The following is a 23,617-nucleotide window of genomic DNA, read 5'->3' as shown; positions in this document are numbered from 1 at the left end:
GACAGGGCATCCGGTGCAAGCCAAGCCTGACCAATGTGAATTCTTAATATGGAAAATTCTGATTCATTAGAGGCCTAATAGTCTTCAGTACTAACCCTTTAGTATGGTCTTCCTGCTAAAATATGACCACAAGCACTACATTTCCGGATCCATTGCAGAGCCAATGCCCTGCACAATGCTATCTATTTCAGACAACATATGGTGCCTCCTTAGCGTAACTAGATCTAAGGAGGCCTTGTTATTATCAGCAAGTGAATCTTTTTCCATGATTAATAAACACTTCCCTGAAGTAACTCCTCTCAAATTGCAGATGCATTCCCTGCAGACATCCTTTGCCAAATCAGAAAGATAATTATGGTTGAAGAACTCTAAATGTTACTTCTTTTGTCTTCTCAGATGAGTCTAAGTGGCGCTGGGGTGGATTTTGATTGAAGCCTGCAGTTACTGGTAAGGAATCACTTCAGTTATTGTATTTATTTATTGCTGTCATTTCACAGGTTTCCCTGACCCTCAGACACTAGACAACCTGGCTAATCAGATGCTGTCTCCTTTGTCTTGCAGAAGTTTGTGGCCTCATTTTCAAAAGTGTGGGCAATCAGCAACTCCAGCTGAGCATCACTGAGTGCTGCTGGCTGCTGAACACTTCAGAGAAAACCCCCAAACACTTATTTAGGGGGCTACCTTTAGAGCAATATTTCTGATAATTTTGGCCTTCATGTATCTAAAGAAGAACTTGCAAAAACAGTGCTGCAGTTTACAGATGATAAAACCCTGCCTTCTTATGTTGATGTGCAGGTGTCTGGCTAGGTAGTGGGCCCATGCCATGAATCATCCTGTTGGTGGAAGGCAGAATGCCTCAGAAAGTCTGAGGCAAAGGCACTTTGTAAACTACATTGCTGCTCCTCCACAGAGGAACAAGTCTGTGCAGAATCTGCAAACATAGGCTAGAAATCTAACCATGGCCTCCAGGCAGCAAACCTCTTGGGGCCATGCGCACCAGCAGTCCCTACTCCTTTAGCCTAATACCCAATGGAGCTCTAGGCTGGAAGCCTGCACAGCTGGCTCAGTGCACTTCCAGATATGAAGCTCCCAACTACCTCTTCTTTCTCTAGTGCAACTGTGCAGGCTTCTTCCTGTGACTTTTTCCAAGGATGAGTTAACTCTAAAGCTAAATTTATGTCACACAACAGAGACAAACACTGATGTATTCGTATTGGGGCAACTGGGACTTTTTCCCCTTGATTTTCTCTTCCTCTCCTTCCTCTTTCCAAGTCAGGCAATAGCACAGGTCCCATTCTTTTAAACCTAAATGCTGTGCCTAGCTAACCCATCACTAGTCATATCTGACACAGAAGGGACAGCCGTCAAAATGTGCTGCCAAGATCAGCAGATGCTCCCTTCTAAGATCTAGGCCATGTCACTTTTTGTAATCCCAAATGGAAGGAACACTGCAAAAAGACATATGAAGCTCTTTAGTGTATGGAGGTCTTTAGAGCCATGTTTTATGCATGGGGAAGGGGAAGACAGGGGAATGGGAAGCGTACACCATCTCCCCCAGGAACCAGTGGTAAATCTGTCAAAAACTTAATGCAGTCAGGGAGAGGTTGGCTCTTAGGGGCAGTAATTGACAGGCAGGGGAAGCATTGGCAAAATTATCTGTGAAGAAGTCAGATAATGTGAGCTGGCACAAGCTCAAGATACACAAAGTTCTCATGGAATGCATGGTGGGGCTTGGTGGTCCTAACCACTGTCCAATCCAAAGTAGTGGGCGGGGGAACCTCCACCAATAGTGTGAGAACCTCTACAATTCTCTCTCTAATGCTAGGTCCCACAAGGTCTTTTCCAAGGAAGAAAGCAACAACCCTTCCATATCTTGCGGCTTTGCATGCTGCCTCACGCTGATGCCACCATTGACCTCAGTGCTGTGAGCACACCCCAGTGATAGGAAGAGATCTGTCTGCATGCTGGCTCATGCAGGAGGTAGAGAGAGTGCTCATTGATGTTTTTATTTGCTTTCTCCTCTGCAAGCTGTTCATTTCTGGTTGGTTTGCAACAAAGCTTTAGTTCAAACCACTTGCAACTGATAACAGCTGGTTAACCCCAATACGCAATGTTAACATAACAGCAAGGCCAACCCACTGTGGGTAATATATCAATATCTTAAAAATCAGATCTGATCATTTTTTGAAGAACATTATGTTTCATCCAAAAATGCTAGGATCTTTTAATTGTTTCAGATTTTTTCATGAATTTTCTTACAAGTTAATCATCAATATTTGGAATCACATTTTAAATTAAAAAAGATTGACTTTTTCCAACCATAATTTTTCATTTTTGAAAGAAGAAATTTTCAATAAAGATTTTTTTTTAAATACCAGCATATAACTAAGGGGACAAAAAAATTAAAAGTATTTTTAAAACAGCTATCAATAAATGATGAACCAACAATGGAGAAAATCAACTGAAATATCAGTTTTTAAAAATGCCAAATAAAATCCCAAACCGCAAAATAACTAAAAGCAATTTCAAAAATTTTGGAAGCATTTGTGATTTTTCTTTTTTCATTTTTCAAGTCAGTTCTACTTAAAATACTATCCTCAATCAATCTGTTTTTTTCAGATGAACTGAACCAAGAAAAAGTAAGGACAGATCTGGTTTATACTTAAGATGACTTGCAGCTGTGATGCTTAGAAGTGGATCAAAATCAGATTATTTGCCTTTGAAAGTGCTAGATTGAGGTGGGGAGTGTCTTTGGCCTATGGTAGGGATGGAGCCATCTACAAAGCTCTTTTCTAAATTTCATTGGTGTTTGGGACCAAGGGTTTAGGTTCAGGCTAGTAGCCATCTTCTCAAACTTTTTCCAAATAGTGTGTTAGCTCCTAATATAGTGCGGTTGTCCTATGCACAGCTTCTCTCCCATTCATAGAATCATAGAATATCAGGGTTGGAAGGGACCTCAGGAGGTCATCTAGTCCAACCCCCTGCTCAAAGCAGGACCAATTCCCAACTAAATCATCCCAGCCAGGGCTTTGTCAAGCCTGACCTTAAAAAGAAGGAGATTCCACCACCTCCCTAGGTAACCCATTCCAGTGTTTCACCACCCTCCTAGTGAAAAAGTTTTTCCTAATATCCAACCTAAACCTCCCCCATTGCAATTTGAGACCATTACTCCTTGTTCTGTCATCTGTTACCACTGAGAACAGTCTAGATCCATCCTCTTTGGAACCCCCTTTCAGGTAGTTGAAAGCAGCTATCAAATCCCCCCTCATTCTTCTCTTCTGCAGACTAAACAATCCCGGTTCCCTCAGCCTTTCCTCATAAGTCATGTGCTCCAGCCACCTAATCATTTTTGTTGCCCTCCGCTGGACTCTTTCCAATTTTTCCACATCCTTCTTGTAGTGTGGGGCCCAAAACTGGACACAGTATTCCAGATGAGGCCTCACCAATGTCGAATAGAGGGGAACGATCACGTCCCTCGATCTGCTGGCAATGCCCCTACTTATTGCATGGCTCGCCTCCATCCTGTTAGTGATCAGAATACATCCTTGTGCCAAGTGCAGCAATTGTTTACTTGGGAAAGTATCAGGAAAGCACATAATATATTTTAATAGTGTTGTTTGAGATCCCAGAACCACCTTCGATGTTGATGAAAGCGAATTTGTCAAAAAGGGTTTTTATCAAAAATCCAGAACCCCCAAATTCTGCCAAAAATATTTTAGACCAATTGTTTTTTAAGATTTTCAACAAAAACCTAAATTTTTTGTCAAATGACATTTTCCACAGAAACTTCTTGTCTAACCAAGAAACAAATATTCCACCCAAAAAAAAAAAAAAAAAAAAATGTAGGCCAAAAAAAAATGTTCAGCCAGATCTAATTTTAAGCTGTCTTATTGATATTGAAGAGGTGGAAACAGAGTTAGAATCATGTGACTGGCCAGATCTCAGTGGATCACCAAGGCATGTTTTGTTGTGTACAAGTGGCCCACAAAACCCTAAAATAGGTTACGCTAATGACTGGTCACTGAGCTGGTTTGGTGGTCTGGTTCAGTCTGGATCAGCACCCAAAAGTTTAGTTCCCTAACTAAGCAACCTTATTCAATCATGTTTGGGTTGCAAATCTCATGGGAGCTCTCCTTTGCTATTATCCTGATTGCTTCCAAATTGCACGTAGTCTGCCTACAGTTGCCAACTTTCTAATCGCACAAAACTGAACACCCTTTCCCCGCCCCTTCCCTGAGGCCCTGCCCCCATTCACTCCACCCCCCACCCCCCATCACTCACTCTCCCCCACCCTCATTCACTTTCACCAGACTTGGTGAGGGATCTGGCTGGGGGTGCAGGCTCTGGGGTGGAGCTGGCCAGAGTGCTGGGAGCCAGGAGGTGCTGGAAATCTGCTCTGCATTGCACTGAAGAAGGCACAGTGAGGGACTGTGAGGGTGTGCTGCAGCGCACGAGGCTTTATGGCATCCCCCCCACCAGGGTTTAAATTCTCATAGAATATTTCCCGGAGCCCCCATATCCTCTTCCAGCATGCTATGAAAACTCCAGGGAGGTTGAAAATATTTACCAGAGCTCTGCTCTGGACAGCTCTGGCTGAATGTAAGCCCTGCCCCGCTCACGTATCGCCTCTGCTGCCAGCATTCACACCAGAACCTTTAAATTGTGTCCCCCCTTCACTATCAACAGTTATGCAATCACCTCTGTACAGTTGTCATGACGCCAGGAGTCCAGGTAGGCCAAATTTGAGTGAGTGGCACTTTATGAGCCAGGTCACAGCTCCACTCACACAAAGTTGGTGCAGGCTGGGGCGGGGCAGGGCCAAACCTGAGCGGCGCCGCAACCACAGAGGTGTAACATCTGGAGCGGAGAGCCAAGCCCAGCTAGTTTCACAGCACAGGAGCCGCCATTCCCATGGGGGCAGGACCTGACCAAAACCACCCCAGGGCCTTCCCCCCGGAGCCTCTACCCCCAGACTTACTGGGTCATGACAGGCCATAAACATTTACAAAAGGTTGAGACCTCCTGGCTTAGATGATAAAAAACCCTCTATCTTCCTGCATTTAGCAGGACCTGAGACTCACTCACTACCCACCTCCTCTCTGTTCCCTGAGATCAAATCTGTCGACCTAAGTTATATGAAAAGGTGAATCTTCCACACTGGCAAAGAAAGAGTTAACTGGAGCCAGGAGCAATTCGTGCCCTTGGTTGCACCTGGAGGTTGAGCCAGGGCCAGTGGGGACTGAATTAAGACTGAGCCCCAGCTGAGAGAAGTTGGGTGATCTTAAAAAAAAAAGAGAGAGGGAAAAAGAAGGGTTTTAGCATTGTAGAAGGGAGTCAGGAGGGAAGAGAGACCCTCAGGATCTTCTTCTGAGGAGGGTGCTCTGGCAAAGGACTATCAGAGACACAGGGATGGAGTGAGCTACTGCGATGAGCCATGACAAAGCAGGCACCAGGAGTTGGGTGTCTGGAGGAAAGAGGCTCAGGCATATAGAAAGCCTCAGAAGAGGCAGAGAAGGAGCTGGGCCTTGAGGAAGAAAGCCCTGGTAAGTGTTATTTGGTACAGGCACTGGGAAGAACTCTGAAGCGGTGGGGAAGGGGTGAAGAGTCTGCAGAGCAGGGAGCCAGCAAGGGGCTGGGGAAAAGGGCCTACAGACAGGCTGAGGTAGGAATGAGTACAGGGAGGCAGCAAGGAGCCTGAGGGAACAAAACTAAGCTGCTTGCTACAGGATCCCTGGACTAGAAACTAGAATAGAGGAAGAACTGACTGGACACCAAGGAAGGAGGTGTGAAAGCCCCCCGATATAAGGGATATAAGGACTCATGGGCCATAGACTTCATGTAAATTCATGGGATTATTGTTTTGTGAGACTTTGATACCCTGGAAGGGATGGAACTGAATGTGACCTGGTTGGAGGTTCCGAGTTTCCAGAAGATTCTGACTACTGCAAGGCTGGAGTGACGTTGGCAGGACACTTGCCCAGCCACAAGGGGGTGTGTGAATTACTTTTTAACAGTTCTTATACTGTACCCATCCGTGTAGTATTGAAAGCGAACTGCAATATCTGTTAACCTGCCAGTACTTTGGCAGGTCTCTATAAGAAGCAAATATTTTCACTTTCTCTGCTGAGGGTGTAACTTGCTCTGTGGTGGTGATGCTCTTTATGATTAACTGAAAAGCATTTTCTCATAGCAAGCAAGAGACTTAAGGTGGGTCTGGCCATGTTGTGAACATCACATGTGTTATAAGCAAGCCGATCTGCCATTTTCATTGATGTTGAACAGTGGTAAATTGTGAGAGACATACAAAAGGGTTAATCAGCTCTCAGATGCTGCTATGGAAGTGACCCGCTGTCAGGATTACTGAACAGCTAATAAACTTTGCCAGATGATATTGCTCTTCAGTCATGTGTTCTGTCGAAAAGTTTGGTGGGGTGGAATTCTGAGAACACTGCCAGAACTGGCTCACTAACCTGCTTGTATTAGTTGAACAATTACTTTAGCAAAACAGTTGTTTGTTCCAATTTGTCTTCAGACTTCTCACTAGCCATACATCAACCACACTAACATGACAAATGGCACCTCAGTTCCACACTGCTGTTTTTAAAAAAAAGTGCACATCCCTTTAAAAAGTGCTGCTAATATTCCTCCCACCCCACAGCGTATATTACTGTTTTCCCCATGTCAGATGCAAATGTAGAAAACCAAGCTGGTCAGAACACTTGATTTTTTTCCTAGGGAAAATTTTGACTTTTTATTGAAAAACTGAAAACCAAATGAAAAATGTTGGCCAAAAACTGCTGCAAATTAAAATTTCTCAGTTTGGGGTTTTCCATTTGTCAGAAAAAGTGTTGATAAAGTGTTCAACTATCCCCTGTAGAAAGTTCTGTTTACCCTGGTTAAATTCTGTTCTCATTTTCCCTGGTGCAAATTGAGAGTAAAACCACTGACATCAATAGAATTGCTTTGGATTTAAGCCAGTGTGAATGAAAGTAGGATTCAGTCCAATATCTAGAAAATGTAGCTGCAGATAGAGTATACCTTCCAAATAAGGAGACACTAATCTATGGGAAAGGAGGAGGTAAATATCCTGTGCTAGTTCCTAGGAAAGTACTCCAACCAGTAATCTGTTAAATTTTCCTTTGGCCAAGTTTTAAAAAAAATCATTATATACAGCCCAAAGGTACTCAGCTGGTTAGTAAAAAACCAGGTAACTCATGGAAAAACCACAGCATGAAATTATAACACTTGCTTGTAATCAGAAGAAATGTTAATCATTGCCTTACAATCTTGCTGTTGAGCTGCACAGGTGAGGTTGTTGGCTTCATACTATTTTTTTTTTTTTTTTTATCCCTCAATGCCTCCTGTTATCTTGGAGTTCTACCGAAGGTACTCGGGTACAAAGCACACAATCAGTTTACCATAGCAGACCTTCTGTGAGCAGAACTAGGGTAGTGTAACCAGTTCTCTAGTTGATACTGTTCTCTAGCAGCCAAGTTTTCAGATAGGGCCTCTAACTTTGTGGGCACTAGGGGCAGATTTTCAAAAGAGCTCAGCAATGAAAACAATGAAGATTCCACTTACCTTCCCACTCTTCTTCACCTCCACCCCCCGATTATCCACTGGGAACAATGGAAAGTGTTTGGTATTGTTGAAAATCTAGCCATTTCAGTGAGGTGCCTAAATGGGAACTGAACTTTTGTGAGATTTGGTCACAGAGTTTGCTGAATTATTTAGTTGCAAATTATTACCATGGTCTATATATATGGGTACATCTACACTACCCGCCGGATCGGTGGGTAGTGATCGATCTATCGGGATCGATTTATCGCGTCTAGTGTAGACGCGATAAAATTGATCCCCGATTGCTCTGCCATCGACTCCGGAACTCCAGTACGGCGAGAGGTGGAAGCTGAGTCGACGGGGGAGCTGCAGCAGTCGACTCGCCGCCGTCCTCATGGCTAGGTAAATCGACCTAGGATACGCTGACTTCAGCTATGTTATTTGTGTAGCTGAAGTTGCGTATCTTAGGTCACCCCCTCCCGTCCCCCCCAGTGTAGACCTAGCCTATGGTTTACGTATATATAGCTTAAAGGGCTGTTCATAGTACAGTATATAAGAGGTGAGAAGTGAAGGATCCTGGGAAAAATGAGTGACTATAGCCTATACAAGGGTAGCTTACAAGAAGTGGAAGATTGGACAAATGACCAGGAATTTTGTGATTTAGTTGGGGATTGGTCCTGCTTTGAGCAGGGGGTTGGACTAGATGACCTCCTGAGGTCCCTTCCAACCCTGATATTCTATGATTCTATGGCTGGGATCCAGTTTTCTGAGGCACTAGACAGAGCTAATAATCAAAAGGGGCCAAAACTGACTGAGTCTGATTCCTATTTGAGTACTTGATAGGGAGGGGAGTGGTTGGAGCTTTCCACCCCCATGTGCCCACCCCAGGTAAATGCCAGCTACAATTATGTTCCATACAACTTCAGGGCTTCTCCAACATGTTCTGCTTTCATTGGCCTCTGTGGGTCCTGGGAACCAGAGAATAGCCTGGAGCAGTGCACCCTAACCATGCCCCAGATGCTCTCTGTAAAGGGGCATACCAGTTCCGTGCTATGACAGACACGGGTAATGAGGGCCTGTGGGCCCAACTGGCCCTGTCCTGCTACATCTTGAGTAGATCTCCAGTGTGGAGAGGAGGGTTAAAAGGAGAAGGCCCAACTTAGTTTAGGTCTGACCAGAAAGAACAGAGCTTTGCTTCTCCCTTGGTGAGGGAAGTCTGGCTTCACCCAAGAGTCTGAGACAGCTGTTTGCTTGGACAAGCCTCTGGGTAGACGGGACAAGAGGGCCCAAGGAGACCAACCAAAGGAGGGGCTGCATGTGGACAAGCCCAGAGTAGGAGGGTGGGGTCCTGCTGAGGACTCATTGCATGGCCCAGTTTTAAGTTCTTAGCGTTCTTTTATTTTTGGACTTTAATATCCTGGAACGGATAGAACTTCAGTGTTCCTTAGTCAGAGGGCTAAATCAGCACAGCACCAGACCCCTCAAAGGCAGCAACTGAAGATTGGAGACTGTAGTGGGGTGGTTCCCCGCTCCTGTCTTGCGGGGCTCGAAACAGCCCAGGAGAGGGCTGTGGCTGGGGCAAGAAGCCTGGGCTGATTGGGGAAAGTAGGCTCAGCTGTGGCCAAGCCCCAATCAGGCCCAGCTGGCCCCTAGAAGAGGCTGTGAGCCAGAAGCCCAGTCAGTCTCCCTCTGCTTGTAGAGGGAGAAGGGCCTGGCTGCAGGGACCTAAGCAAGACACCTAGATTGGGAGCAGGGCTGGGGAAGGGCCAGGGGACCTGGGAGCGCCGGCCTGGAAAGCCCCAGGCTGCGGGCCTTACTAAGGCCGAATAGGTGCAGGGTTGCAACAGGGCAGCCCATGGGTAGGCAGAGGCAGCAGTTCCAAACCCCTTGGCCTGTGATGAGTGGCTGATACTGCAGTCTGCAGGGGACTAGATGGAGACTGGGCAGTAGCCAAGACTGAGGTGAAGTGGGGGTAGTGGGTGGGGGTTCCCCTGGGAGGGGGAGACCCAGAACTGTGGGGGTACTGCCAGGGGGCAGCACCCAGTTAAAGGGGCACCGGGGTCCTGGGAGGGACACGGGGGCCAGCAGTAGCAGCGAGGCAGTGGCGGTGAGACACTGGCCTGAAGAGGGCGCTCCGGAGGCTGGATGCTAATTCCCGAGGACAGCAGGAGACGCCACCGGGTGAGTCTGCACCGGCTTACAGAGACCCTGTGATGGGGTGAGTAGTGCCCTGGTGCCCCACAAAGGGGAATGTGAGTCCTTTATGGTCCCCTATACTGGAGGGGTGGATGCTAGCTCTATGCTGGCATGGAGGCTCCTGCACGGGGGATATTCTCAGGGGGCAACTACCCATTTTAAGGCCCCCTTACATTGCCAGAGCAGCATACAAGGGCTTTGCTATTACTAAGAATCAGGCCCAGTATCTTTTAGATGAAGGAACTGAAGAGCTGTTGTAATCACAGAACAGCACTGAAGGCTTTTTCTCTCTCTCGAGCAAAGTTAATCTGGAAGCACAATGGTCAATATAAAGCATTTGCAAGGAGCGGGTGCAAAAATGGTCTGTTTTGCAGGGCGGGGTGTGTGCACACGTGCGCATGAGTCGTAGAGGTAACTGAATACTTTCAAGCTGTTGGTTGTGTGACAGTTTACATTGCACAGTGTGCTGGTGGAGTATTTCATTAAGTGATTTATAGTCAGATGCAAGGCCAACAGAAATAAACTGAGGGCACTGAAAATAACAGCATGCGTTGCAGATGTACAAAGCAGTACTTGAGTTTACACAGCAGCTGACTGAAGCCTGGTGCTCCTAGAAACCAGAAAGGGACACTATCTCATTGTACTAGGGTAATGCACATAAGACACGCTTACCTTTCACATAGCTTTCTGAATTATTCTTCCTCTGTTGATTATCAAAAATGTGTTTACGCACAGAGGTGCTACGCCACACCTCTCTAATCCTCCTGCTCTATCTTGCACAGAGCAGTGCAAACAAAGTAGTACTACACGTGAAACCAGTAATAATGGTGTATGTAGCTGTGTAACTAGTATGACTTTGATTTCATTGTACTACAGCTTTAAATGTCTAAATATCTCCAGGGGGCTCCAGCAGCCCTTCTGGTGTACAGAAGCGGAGAATGGGCAGACACGGTCTCATGGCCACTTCTGTTCCTGTTCTGTGGTTTACCATAGTCACAGCCAGTCTGAAACACTTTGCCACAAAGAGCAGCCACATTAAAAAGTCTAACAGCAAAAATCACTCTGTGAGCACAAAGTGGTTAGGGTGGGGAGGAAGGTCCCTAAAAAATCTCTTCTAGAAAGAGGCAGACTTAGGGTTGCCAGGCATTCAGGTTTTGACTAGAACGCCCGGTTGAAAAGGGACCCTGGCGGCTCTGGTCAGCACCGCTGACCTGGCTGCTAAAAGTCCAGTCGGCGGTGCAGCAGGGCTAAGGCAGGCTCCCTGCCTGCCTTGGCTCCGCGTGGCTCCTAGGCGCAGGGGTGGCCACAGGGGCTCCACACGCTGCCCCTGCCACAAGCGCCGGCTCTTCAGCTCCCATTGGCCAGGAACCACGGACAATGAGAGCTGTGGGGGAGGCGCCTGTGGGCGCAGGCAGCGCGCAGAGCCCCCTGGACCCTCTGCTGAGGAGCTGGACATGCTGGCCTCTTCTGGGAGCTGCCTGAGGTAAGTGCTGCCTGGATGGAGCCTGAACCCCTCCCACACCCCGACCTCCTCCCCCAGGTCGGGACCCCCTCCTGCACCCTAACTCCCTCCCAGAGCCCACACCCCTCACCCCCTCCCGCCCCCAACCCGCTGCCCCAGCCCTGAGCCCCCACTTGCACCCAAACTCCCTCTTGGAGCCTGCACCCCTTCCCACACCCCGGCCTTGCCCCCAAACCCCTCGTCCAGGGGCACGTGCAGGAGGCTGCCCTACCTGGGTGCTGCTGCTCTCTGTGCCCAGAGCAGGCAACGTCAGGAGGTGCCTCTGGCCCAGAGTGGCAGGGAAGGGATGGAGCCAGGCTGCTCTGAACCCCTCATTGCACTCTCGGTGGGTTGGGGTTCAGTGTCACCTCCTCCTCTGTCAGATCCCAACCACCCCTGCACGTTCCCAGGGACCCCAGTGCACATTGCCTCTTGAACCCCTTCCTGCCTGTGCTGCAGCTGGGGGACAGGAGGTGTCTGGGTTATGTTGGTGGCCAGCAGCAGCTGGAGGTGTTGGCTGCTTGTCGGGGCAGTGCAGGCGGAAAGGGATGGAAGGTGCTTCCAGCCACAGAGCGGGGGAGGGGGAAGGGATGAGCTCTGCAAAGACACGAGCTGGGGCAGCTCCTGGGCAAGGCAAAGGGAAGGAGGGCAGCAGCCCTCACTAGATAGTTCTAGTGTGAACCCTGGCAGAAATCGGGGGAAGGGGATGTGTCCTCACATGCCTCCCTGCACGTCACTTCTGTGACTGGGCTAAATCTGAGCGGCGCTGGGACCCCAGAGGTTGCAGTGCCTGGAGCAGGGGGTGAGCCCAGCCAGGCCCCTGGGACAAGAGCCACAGGAGCTGCCACCTGACCCTTTGAAACATTCTGGCAATCCAATTTTGTCAAGTTTTGTTTCATGCAGGGTAGGTGAGGCAGAAGCAACCTAGCTACAGGCAAACTGGAGAAACTCCTCTTCTGAGTCTGAGATCGGTCACCTCCGTGGTTTTAGTTATAAATGTGGTGTGGTAATTAGGTAAACCACAGTCTGAGGCATGTAATCCACTCATGTGCGGCATGGGAACAGGAATCGATAGGCTCTAACCAGCGGTGAGCAAATCCCCACAACTCGGCAGGTTTGTTTACATCAGCCGTCCAGAAGCTCGGCTGCTCTTCTAAAGCACAGCCCTTTCCGCGTAGGAGTCAGGGGGGATGCTGCGGAGTCTCATCAGGATTTCCCTGCTCAAGCTGGGGGGGAAATACCATCTGAATATTTCATTTTGATTTACACAAGTGTCTATCCATTGTGCTAGATGCCTTCGATGTTTATACTCAGGATCTGCAGGGCTTCTCTTGCTGTCCAGCCTGGAAGTACATAGTGTGGGGACACGTGTCGATGGTATGAATGCCTAGCATTTTACAGATGGGGAAACTGAGGCACGGGAGGGACAGGGACTTGCCGAAAGTCACCCAGCAGGACAGTGGTAGAGCCAGGATTAGAAGCTGGGCCTCCTGAGTCCCAGTCTCGTGCTTAATCCACTTTGGGGAAGGACTTGGGCTGATTCGTCTTCTGTCTGAACAGTTTCATCCATTGCTATTTCACTACAGCCAAGGTTTTGAAAACAGGTACCTAATGCTGGACTCCTCCATCCCTCGCTAGGCACTCTTCCTGCAGAGACGTCCGTACTCGCGTGGGTGCTATGTCTCAATAGTTTCTCTGAAGTCAATGAGACCATTTATGTGCATAAGTCTTTGCAAGAGTGGTTCTTTAAATACCTAAATAATTGGCCTGAGTTTCAAAAATACTGAGTCCCAGCAGTTCCCATTCATTTCAATAGGGCACTTTTTAGGGGGCACAGCTTGTGCCCACAAATACTCCCTCCACACAACAGGCTCCTTTGTACTATTCAAGCAACACAGAGGAGCTAGAATGCCCCCAGGAAGAGTTGGGATTCTCAAGCCTTGTCTTCACTAGAAAGAAAGCTGGGTTCTCACCATTGATGATTTAACATGTGGATAACTAGTATGAGGTAAAAACGGATTTTATACCAAGAGCCTCTTGGGATAGGGGATGATTTGGGCAGAGAAGGGGATCTCATGAACGGAACACAGCTGGACTCAGCCAATCACAATCATTGGAGATCATAACCAGCTGGCTTAAATCAGGGCATCCCTGATTCTCCCCAACAATTTTGCTTCATACAGATCTAGTCCATTCATTACCTTATACATGGCATTTCTGGGTAGAGCTTACCCAGGCAATTCTCTATTAAAATACAGCAAAATACTAAGCAAAATATCTGACTTACTAGCATCTACAAATAAGGCCTAAAGCCATAATTAGCATTCTCTCCTGATTAAACTCTTTTTGATGATTCTAAGTCTCAGGTGAACCTGAGTGTAATAATTTTTTAGCAGAACATGTAACTTGATCTTACACACATGTTCCATCTCCCACAACATCACAGTAAGCCTGGAGCTCATTCATCAAATCCAGTGGAACTAAATTACACACCTCCCTTCCTCTGGCCACACCCCTTACAGCAGGAATCCTGAGCTTGCCAGTTTTGCTGTTCTTTATCATCAACTGGAACTGTGCAAAGGGGCCTCATTGGGGCAGGGCCAGCTCCAGCATTTCTGCCGTCCCAAGCCAAAAAAAAAAAAAGAAGCCACGATCACGATTGGCAGTTCAGCGGCAGGTCCTTCGCTCCTAGACGAAGTGAGGGACCTGCTGCCCCCGAATTGCCGCAGGTACCGCCCCTCTCCCTTGGCCGCCCCAAGCACTTGCTTGTTAAGCTGGTGCCTGGAGCCGGCCCTGTATTGGGGTTAAGGATTTTGGCTTATTATTTTTAGCTTTTAAAATTGTTGTCTATAATTTTTATTATTGTAGTGCCTTGGAGGCTCAGTCATGGACCAGGACCCTTTTGTGCTAGGAGCTGTACAAACACAGAACAAAACAAAGAGTCCCCAAAGGGTTACCTAGGGAGGTGGTGGAATCTCCTTCCTTAGACGTTTTTAAGGCCCGGCTTGACAAAGCCCTGGTTGGGATGATTTAGTTGGGGTTGGTCCTGCTTTGAGCAGGGGGTTGGACTAGATGACCTCCTGAGGTCCCTTCCAACCCTGATATTCTATGATTCTATATCTTTAATTCTGTATTTGTGACTTTTTGAAACTGAGCTGGCGAAAGATGTTACCTCATAACTTTAGATTAAATCCTATCGTCTGAGTGAAAAAGTTCACAGAAGCCATCTACTTGCATATAATTAAAAACAGATTCCTCTGGTACAAAACAGACAGGATCAACTTAATTAGCCATGTCAGTCATTGCGTTATCATCACCTGTTGCACCAGCGTAAGTAAAAACAGGCACAGAGTTTATCAATACAGCCTTCCTGAATGATTCAATCACTGAGAAGACGAAAAAAGCCCAACCCTTCAATTTCCAGATAGCAAAGTGGTCTAAAAATAAATCCTTAATTAAAAGTTTCCTTGAAAATAGCACAGAATGTTACAGAACTGAAGATCATCCTAGCTTCTTAAATTATTGGAGTAATTCACATGGTAGTTTGCTGTCACTTGTACAGATCATCAGAGTAGAAGCGACCTCAAGACGTCATCCAGTCCATCCCTCCTCACTTAAGCAGGATTAAGTACGGTATGTCTACACCTAGACCATCCCTGACAGGTTTTTGTGTAATCTTTTCTTAAAACCTCCAATTATGGGGATTGCACAACATCCCTTTGTAACCTGTTGCAAGTAGATATATGGGGCTCTCTTTTCACAAGTTAATATGCAAATAATTTCCCCCAGGCATTATGAGCAGCGAACTCCATTCCCTGTACCTGAGAACAACTGCTTAAGAGTAAGAGTGCTGGGGAACTTGTAGTGCACAGCAGCGGGTTCCATGCAGCATGCCAGGCTGCCATGCACTAAGTGTTCATCTAGACATGTCCTAAGGGCGTAGCTATGCGGCAACTAAAGGCCTGTGGCTGGCCTGTGTCAGCAGACTCGGAGATATGCAGGCTCCGACTGGAGGCCAGGCTCTGAGATCCTCCCCTCAGGCTCCAGCCCCAGCCCAAACATTTACACTGCAACTTTACAGCCCCACACTAGGTTCTGAAGACAGGGAGGAGGTATGTGTCTGAACTATTTGCAGCCACTTTTATGCTTGCAGTCACACATCTTACAAGATTTGCCAAGTATGTCAACTCAGTCCTTTCTAGCTGCACATTCTTTCAGTGCTCATTCACACATTCCTTCATGGAGAGGCTCACAATATACATAAACCTTACTTTTTTCTGATTTTTTGCTGTTTTTGTTTTTATAAAGTCCTTTAATGAACTATGGTTCGTATTAAAATTATTAAACTACAGTATATATTAATCAAGCAATTGTGATTAAATTATATTGTAGATCTGTTATTTTTTACCTTTTGAACAAAAATATTGGTTTCTATCTGCATCTTGACATTTCTTTCTGGCTAACTGATTTTAAGGCTCTTGATGTTATATCCCAAATATGGCATTCTGTATCTCCTATTTCTTGTATTATAAGGACAAACCATCCTGCACTCTTTACAGTGCTTTTCCTTTGGTGTTTGAGCCATGTTTACTTGCTATTACTATGATGTCCAATTTGTATTACAGTAGCACCAAACTGGGAAGCCATAGTGCTAGGTGCTTTACAAGAACTGAATAAAAGACTGTTCTTGTCCCAGAGATGGGACAAGTTAGACTATATATTTTCATCTGTCTTGGTCCATCTATAACTATCTAGATCTATTCTATATTTATATCTAGTCAAGCTAGTTGGGAAGTTTTTGAAGACTATCATGTCCCTCCTCAGTCTTCTGATTGCCAGACAAAACAAACCCATTTTTCCCCCAATCTTTCCTGACAAGTCATGTTTTCTAGAACTTTCATCATTTTTGTTGCTCTCTTCTGAACTTTCTCCAATTTGTCCACATTTTCCCCAAAGTGAGATGCCCAGAAATGGACACAGGACTCCAGCTGAGGCTTTATTACACTGAGTAGCATGAAAAAAATATTTCTTGTGTCATGCGAATACATCCCAGAATGTCTTGCTAATATAGACTGCTCCTCCTAAGACATTCCAGAATGATGTTTGCTTTTTTTTTTTTGCAATATTATAACATTATTGACTCCTGTTTAGTTTATGATCCACTCCTTCCTAAGCAGTCATTTCCCATTTTGTATTTGTGCAATTGATTATTCCTTCCCAAGTGTAGTACTTTGCATTTGTCCTTATTGAATTTCATCCTGTTTGTTTCAGACCAGTTCTCCATTTTATCAAGATCATTTTGAATTCTAACTGTGTCCATCAAAGAGATTGCAACCCCTCCCAGCTTGATATCATCTGCACACTTTATAAATGTTCACTCTATTCCACTATATAAATCATTTATGGAGATATTGAATGCAACTGGTTCAAGGACTGATCCCTGCTGGACCCCACTCAATATGCCCTTCCAGCTTGATTGCGAACCCTTGATAACTACTCTCTAGACTATAGTTCCCTAAGCTTATGAGAAGGACATGTGAGATCATATCCAAAGCCTTACTAAAGTTGAGATTTATCACATCTACTGTTTTCCTCCCCCCCCCCCCCCCCACTCCACAAAGCTTGTTACTCTGTCAAAGAAAGATATTAGGTTGGTTTGACAGGATTTTTTCTTGACAAATCCATGTCAATTGTTACTTATCACCTTATTATCTTTTAGGTGCTTGCAAACTGATTATTTACTGCATTATCTTCCTGGGTACTGAAATTAAGCTGTCTTTTCTATAATTCCCTGGGTTGTCCTTATTCCCCTTTTTTATAGATAGATATTATATTTGCCCTTTTCCAAGTCCTCTGGGATCTCTCCCATGAGACTGGGGTCCCAGTGTGCTAGGCGCTGTACAAACATGTAAGAGACAGACCCTACTTCAAAAAGATTACGATCTAGATAGACAAGGGGAGGATGGGGAAATAGGAACACAGAGAGGTGAAGTGACTTGCCCAAAGTCACAGAGCAGGTCAGTGGCAGAGCCATGAATAAAACCTAGGTTTCATACTGCAGAGCCTACCCACTAGACCACACTGCTTTCCTAAAACATACTGATAGTGATTGACACCTATTTGAACAAGTATCAGTAACTACCTACGGGGCTAGGCAATGAGGAATCAGGTCCTTATTTGTTTTTTTGTTTTTTTTAGTTTTTTCCCGACTATGATGAGCCAGAAGGTTGTATCCCTTGCTGTCTGTAGCAGATAGCACCACAGCAGGACTTCAGCAATGCACTCAAGACTATTTGTGATGACTACTCAGGGCTTTCTAGAGCTGAATCCTGTGATCTGCCCACCTCCTGAGCTTTGTATGCCAATATGAGCACCTACTAACTTGTGCTCTGCACTGGCTGCCTGTTCACTTCTGAGTGTAACCAAGGTGTCAATTACTAGCTCTACAAGTCGATAGTAGGCAAATATAACAGAGTCGTCAGCCCCATTCCTGGGCTGAATTAGGGCAGCATTGTCCTGCACTCTCCATCTCTGTGCCCTAAAGCCATCTCAGCCAGCCATAGAAGGATCCACAACATGCATCTAATGACTCTAAAGTCTCCTATGCTCTTCCTCCAGCTCCCTTGCTCCTGGTGCAGCAAGTGTAGCTTAAGGATAGGGGACATGGCCCGGAGAGCTCTACACCCTTATCATCCCCCTTTGCTGTATCCGCCCTTTGAGGCCACAGTCAGCTGGCTCAATTTAGAGCCTCATTCAGGCTGTTTTAATCTATGCCAGAGACTTCTCTAGGGACTAGCCTACCTAGGACAGGCAGGGGGCAGAAATGCAACGTTTGCATACAACCTTCCTGAGCTGTGCTGTACTGTTCAGTTCTTGCACATAGCTGAGGACTGTGGCCCCTTTCTGCCCTCCCCATCAATATCAGCTGGGGCACCCATGCTGATGGTTCCTGTAACAGATCTTTCCAGTGGTATCAGGCGATGGTTTTCACTTGCAGAACTTGATTTCCCTTTGTTCTGCTAGACCCTAACTTTGGCAGCCTCCAATGCATGAGGTGAGGCATAACTACACAGTCAGGCTTGTGGTTGATGCCTGTCAGCATGGCTGGGTGTGGGCTTATTTCAGTTTTGCTTGCACCTGTTACTAATCCATTGAAACTAAACTAGAATCAGCTTAGTTTCAATGGAAATAAGTGTTCACACAGCCTTTTGCACTGGTTTAACTGAATCAGTTTGAAATCACATCATCAATGAAATCAGGTTAGCCATGCATGTAGACTAGCCCACACATAGAACTCAAACACCCTGTGTTAAAAGTCACTGTAAGGGTTATTTCTTTCTCCCTCTGGAATGTCTCTGCCATGTTAGAACACGATCTGAAAGCGTATCCTCTGACTCTATTTTACCCATTTCACTCTGTTCCTTTGCCATGTGTCTCAGGCCCTCATTTATTACTTAGGAAATCAACAGCCGCTGGCCAGATGCCAAACTTGCCTATTATTAATTGTGGGCCAACTGCTCACTCAGAGATCTTATCTGTTCATTTCTACTCCTTATAGCAATTGGCACTCATGATTGGTGATAAGGAAGGAGAATAATTAGATACATGTGGAGCGCTAGCACTGATGGGAATCTACTTGGCAAATACCAGTACAGCAGAAATCACAACTCCTCCTATAGCAGACAAAGCCTGTGTACAGTATTTAGAGAGCTAGGTTGAGTCTTTGAACTACTCATACACCTGACTGGATTCTAAATGAGCTGTAGGAACCTGGGGGAAATAAATGATAGGGAAAGGGTGACAATGAAACTAGGGTTTGGGGACACTGGGAATCAACAATGCTCTTCTTTGTCCCTGACCAGCTCCTTCCCTCAAAGGTCTGATCCCTTAAAGGGGAGCACAGTAATCTTAGTCTTTGCCCCTTAGCCAAAATAACACTCAAGGAGCCTACATTTGGGGCAAACAGGCACTACTGAATGCTGCATACCACAATGCCACAACTGAAACACATGTGTAAAAGTACACTCCCACCACCTCACTGTGAAAGGGAAAATGCTAACAGTTTTATTTCAATGGGTGTTATTCTGTCCAGATTATAAATGTGTGTGTGTGCACGTTCATACTTGAAGACAGACGTGTGTGTTTCCAGACTCTGTCCATATTTCCTTCCACACAGATTTCCTCATGTGAGGAGAGTATGTGTGATAAATCATCGCGCAAGCAATGGCACTTGTCCTTTGACACAGAAAGGTCAAAGGGAAGCCCTACCAGTCAGGACAATTGAAAACGAACAACAGATGGGGCTGTTCAAGGGAAGGAATGTTCTTCAAACATAGAGTTCCTGTTAAAAGTTCAACAAGAGCCTTCAGAAATATTTATTTTACGAACAAAGATTAATAGCCTTCAATTTACTGCAGAAAAAAATGAGAAATTATCACATTGGGAGAGCGTTCCAGTCTTGTCTGCTATGATAAATGCCTAATAAATACAGATTTGGAATTAGACATGGTCAGATACAGAGAGCCTCTAAAAGACTGACCACTGAATTTTTTTAAAGAAGGGTAGTGGTGTATATTTGAAGCTTGATTCTAGCTTGATTATCACTTCAAAAGTTTTTTTTCTCTTAATTAATTGGCCTCTCAGAGTTGGTAAGACAACTCCCACCTGTTTATGCTCTCTGTATGTGTGTGTATATATATATCTCCTCAATATATGTTCCATTCTATATGCATCCGAAGAAGTGGGCTGTAGTCCACGAAAGCTTATGCTCTAATAAATTTGTTAGTCTCTAAGGTGCCACAAGTACTCCTGTTCTTCTTATATTTGAAGTGCTTTTCATCTCTATTCTTTCTCTCCATATCAAAGGAATATTGGATTGGTATTACCTCAAAGACATTCCAAAGTTAGGGCTCTCTCCTGGAATGCTTGGTTCTGGGAATACTGTACCAAAATTCTGATAAGCCTTCATTCACACTTTTAAACGAGCTTGCTTTGAAACTTTTTGAACCCTTTTCTACTGGTTCTCTGACTATTTACTCACAAGAATGTTTACCCCGGTGATCGGTTCAAAGCCAATAGTGCTAAATATTGATGGAAAGCTGAGTTCCAATTTATATCCCTGAATAGTCTATAAGGAAAGCTGATCCTAAGAGTCATACTGATCTTATCTGTAAGCAGAAATGTGATCTACCCTTCCTATGTAAACAGCTCACATGTTAAACACCAAATATTTATCAGAACCAGGTCACAAACAATCTACAAAGCAAAACATATTTGTTGTTATTACAAAGCCAATAACTTTTAAAAACAAATAAAATGCTGGGATTTATACTGTGAATCATTTGGCCAGCTCTGCATGGGAATGATGAAGGCCAGTCTAGAAAGTGGGAGTTAGGAACTCCTCAATAAAATCATTATTCTTCTTGTGCTACATTTGATATCAGGATCATGTCACACTTCAGCCCCTGGGTGGACAAGAAAATGCCCAGATTAAGAAGTACGTAGACACGCCCTCTGCCAAAATGAGCCAGCTATGCATCGACAGGCAGCTGTGCTCAACTACAGCAAGCATGTCATGTTTTTTCTTGCAACTACTTGGAACCTGACGGAGAATGAGGATGTTTCCCTCTTCCATTCCCCCATGCCTAGTTATTTTTGAGTCCTAATTTTTTATTTTTTCATTGAATGCCACAATAACTAAAGGGAGAAAGAAGCACAAGTTACTGGCAATGTTCTCTGAGTAGAATGTATCCTAGTCTACAGATTCCCTTCTCACTGGTTCAACCTAAGGATAAAATTGTGCCAGGTCCACCCTGCAGGTACTCAGCAGGTGTGTGTGTGTGTTTACCAGGCTATTCACTTCCATATAGCCAACTCAGGATGCATATACACTGCATGCTTCTTCCATGTAGTGCCCCCTCCCCCACCCCACAGCATGGATATAAATACCAGTGTAGATGGTGAGGGATGGCTTAGGCAAATAGAGTAAGGACGCACCTTATGTACCAGGTACATACCCTAGGGGGCTCTCTACTTGCTCAAGCAGTGCCTCTCCTTCTCCTTGGCTATTTTAAACTGACTCCTTGCTGCTGGAGCCCTTCCCCGCTGCCTCCCCTCTGCCAGAACCTTCCACTGACGTGTAGCTACACACCACAGGGTGGACACAATGGGCTTTTCACTGTGGCATGTAGCTTCATGTAAACTACACATTGTAGCCAGTGGTGTGTAATGTAGACGTAGCCTAACGGAAAGCCCTTGAGGTCACGCGGCCTTGTTTCAGAGAACAGGGCTGAGTGGGGCTGACAATCCGAAGGGGTGTGAAGGTGTGTTGTTAATAATACATCACATCTTTCAGCCCAAAGGATCCCAAAGCAATTTATAAATCGATGGGCCTGACTTTGCAAGGTGCTGAGTGCTCTCAAATCCGTTGTACAGCAATGGGGAATTGACACTCAGCACGGCGCAGTGGTACTCAACGTCACGCATGATCACTTCCTATCTATGCTTCTCGCGTTTCGGAATAGAACCACCTGCTTTTTTTCCCTACCACCGCCCTTGTAGCCGTTTGTAGATAAAGGACTTTACTCCCTAGCCCTGTCAATGCAGCTCCTCTGCTCAGCACTAAAATCACATACAAACTGAGGCCAGCCTGGGCTGTTCCCTTTGTGATACTCTAGCATCACAGTGGCGACATAAAACTGCCCTAAAGGAGCAGCTGAGTCCCCCGTTCTACGGGAGGCCCTCAGATGTGTAAAGCCAACTCTCCACCACCCAAATCCCTCCTTCTAGCTGTGACAGACCCAGACCAGTTGGGTACAGGAGTCTGGTAGAGGGCAAATATACTGGTCACTGGATGAATAGTTTTCTGTTCCCTGAGTGACCAGAGCAGAGGCTGCACTAGAGTAATCAGGAACCTGCTAGAACCAGTTCAGGCAGGCAGGCTAATTAGGACACCTGGAGCCAATTAAGAAGAAGCTGCTAGAATCAATTAAGGCAGGCTAATCAGGACACCTGGGTTTTAAAAAGGAGCTCACTTCAGTTTGTGATGTGAGGAGTTGGGAGCAAGAGGTGCAAGGAGCTGAGAGTGAGAGGGTGTGCTGCTGGAGGACTGAGGAGCACAAGCGTTATCATAGACTCATAGACTCTAAGGTCAGAAGGGTCCATTCTGATCATCTAGTCTGACCTCCTGCATGATGTGGGCCACAAAATCTGACCCACCCACTCCTGGAATTCTCTCCTTTGACTCAGCTGTTGAAGTCTCCAAATCATGACACCAGGAGGAAGATCCTGTGGTGAGAATAAGGAAGGTGTTTGGAGGAGGCCATGGGGAAGTAGCCCAGGGAGTTGTAGCTGTCATGCAGCTGTTGCAGGAGGCACTATAGACAGCTGCAGTCCACAGGGCCCTGGGCTGGAACCCGGAGTAGAGGGCGGGGCCGGGTTCCCCCCAAACCTCCCAATTGACCTGGACTGTGGGTTCTTCCAGAAGGGAGGGTCTCTGGGCTGTTTCCCAACCCACATGGTGAATCTCTGAGGCAAGAAAATCCGCCAATAAGCGCAGGACCCACCAAGATAGAGGAGGAACTTTGTCACATAGCACAGGACCATTCTGCAGGGGGTGGCTGGAGTATGCTGTACTCCAATATGTGTGGTTGGTTGAATGACCCGTATGGGTATGTTCCAGCTGCTGAAAGTTAGAACAACCACTGAGCTGCTCTAACTTGTGTCCACGGGATAGAGAGGCTGCACCGAGCAGAGCTCTGATCTGAAGCTGCTGAGAATCTGGCAGTGGTGGGGTGTACCTGGCCCTTTGAGGCCCCTGCTGGAAGTCCCGTGGTCACTCATACCACACCCCGCCCCAGAAAAGACCAGTGAAGATGCGTCCTCCAGGGCTGCCTAGAAAGGCTACACACGAAAACTCAATCAGTGCCCAGCAAGCTCAAGTAAAAGGGGCTGCAGGGGCCAGTTCCTGGCTGGGACCAGAAGCTGGAGGAAGGGCTGGAAGATGGTGAAACTCTCCAGGTAAAGCCATCTGGGAGAGACCCTGCTCAAGCAGGGAACAGATGGAGCGAACCCAAGGACTGGACCCCTACAGTAACTGGTGGAAGTGATGGAACTGAGTGCGAAGGGAATACAGCCCAGGGAATACATTAGCAACTATTAAGGAAAGCAGTTCATGGCTGCAGCTTACTGGGTCCCTGGGTTTGGACTCAGACTAGGGGGCTGGCCTGGGTACTCCCCCCCACTCACCGAACCGGTGGGGAAGTGGCCTAAGTCCCAACGAGGAGACAGGACTCTTTACTAAAAGCCTGAGAAAGGGGCTGGAATTTGAACAGGCCCAGAGATGAGGCTGAAGACCCTGGT

Source organism: Trachemys scripta, chromosome 6 (assembly GCF_013100865.1).
Source record: "Trachemys scripta elegans isolate TJP31775 chromosome 6, CAS_Tse_1.0, whole genome shotgun sequence".
Classification (NCBI taxonomy): Eukaryota; Metazoa; Chordata; order Testudines; family Emydidae; genus Trachemys; species Trachemys scripta.
This window is presented reverse-complemented; position numbering follows the sequence as displayed.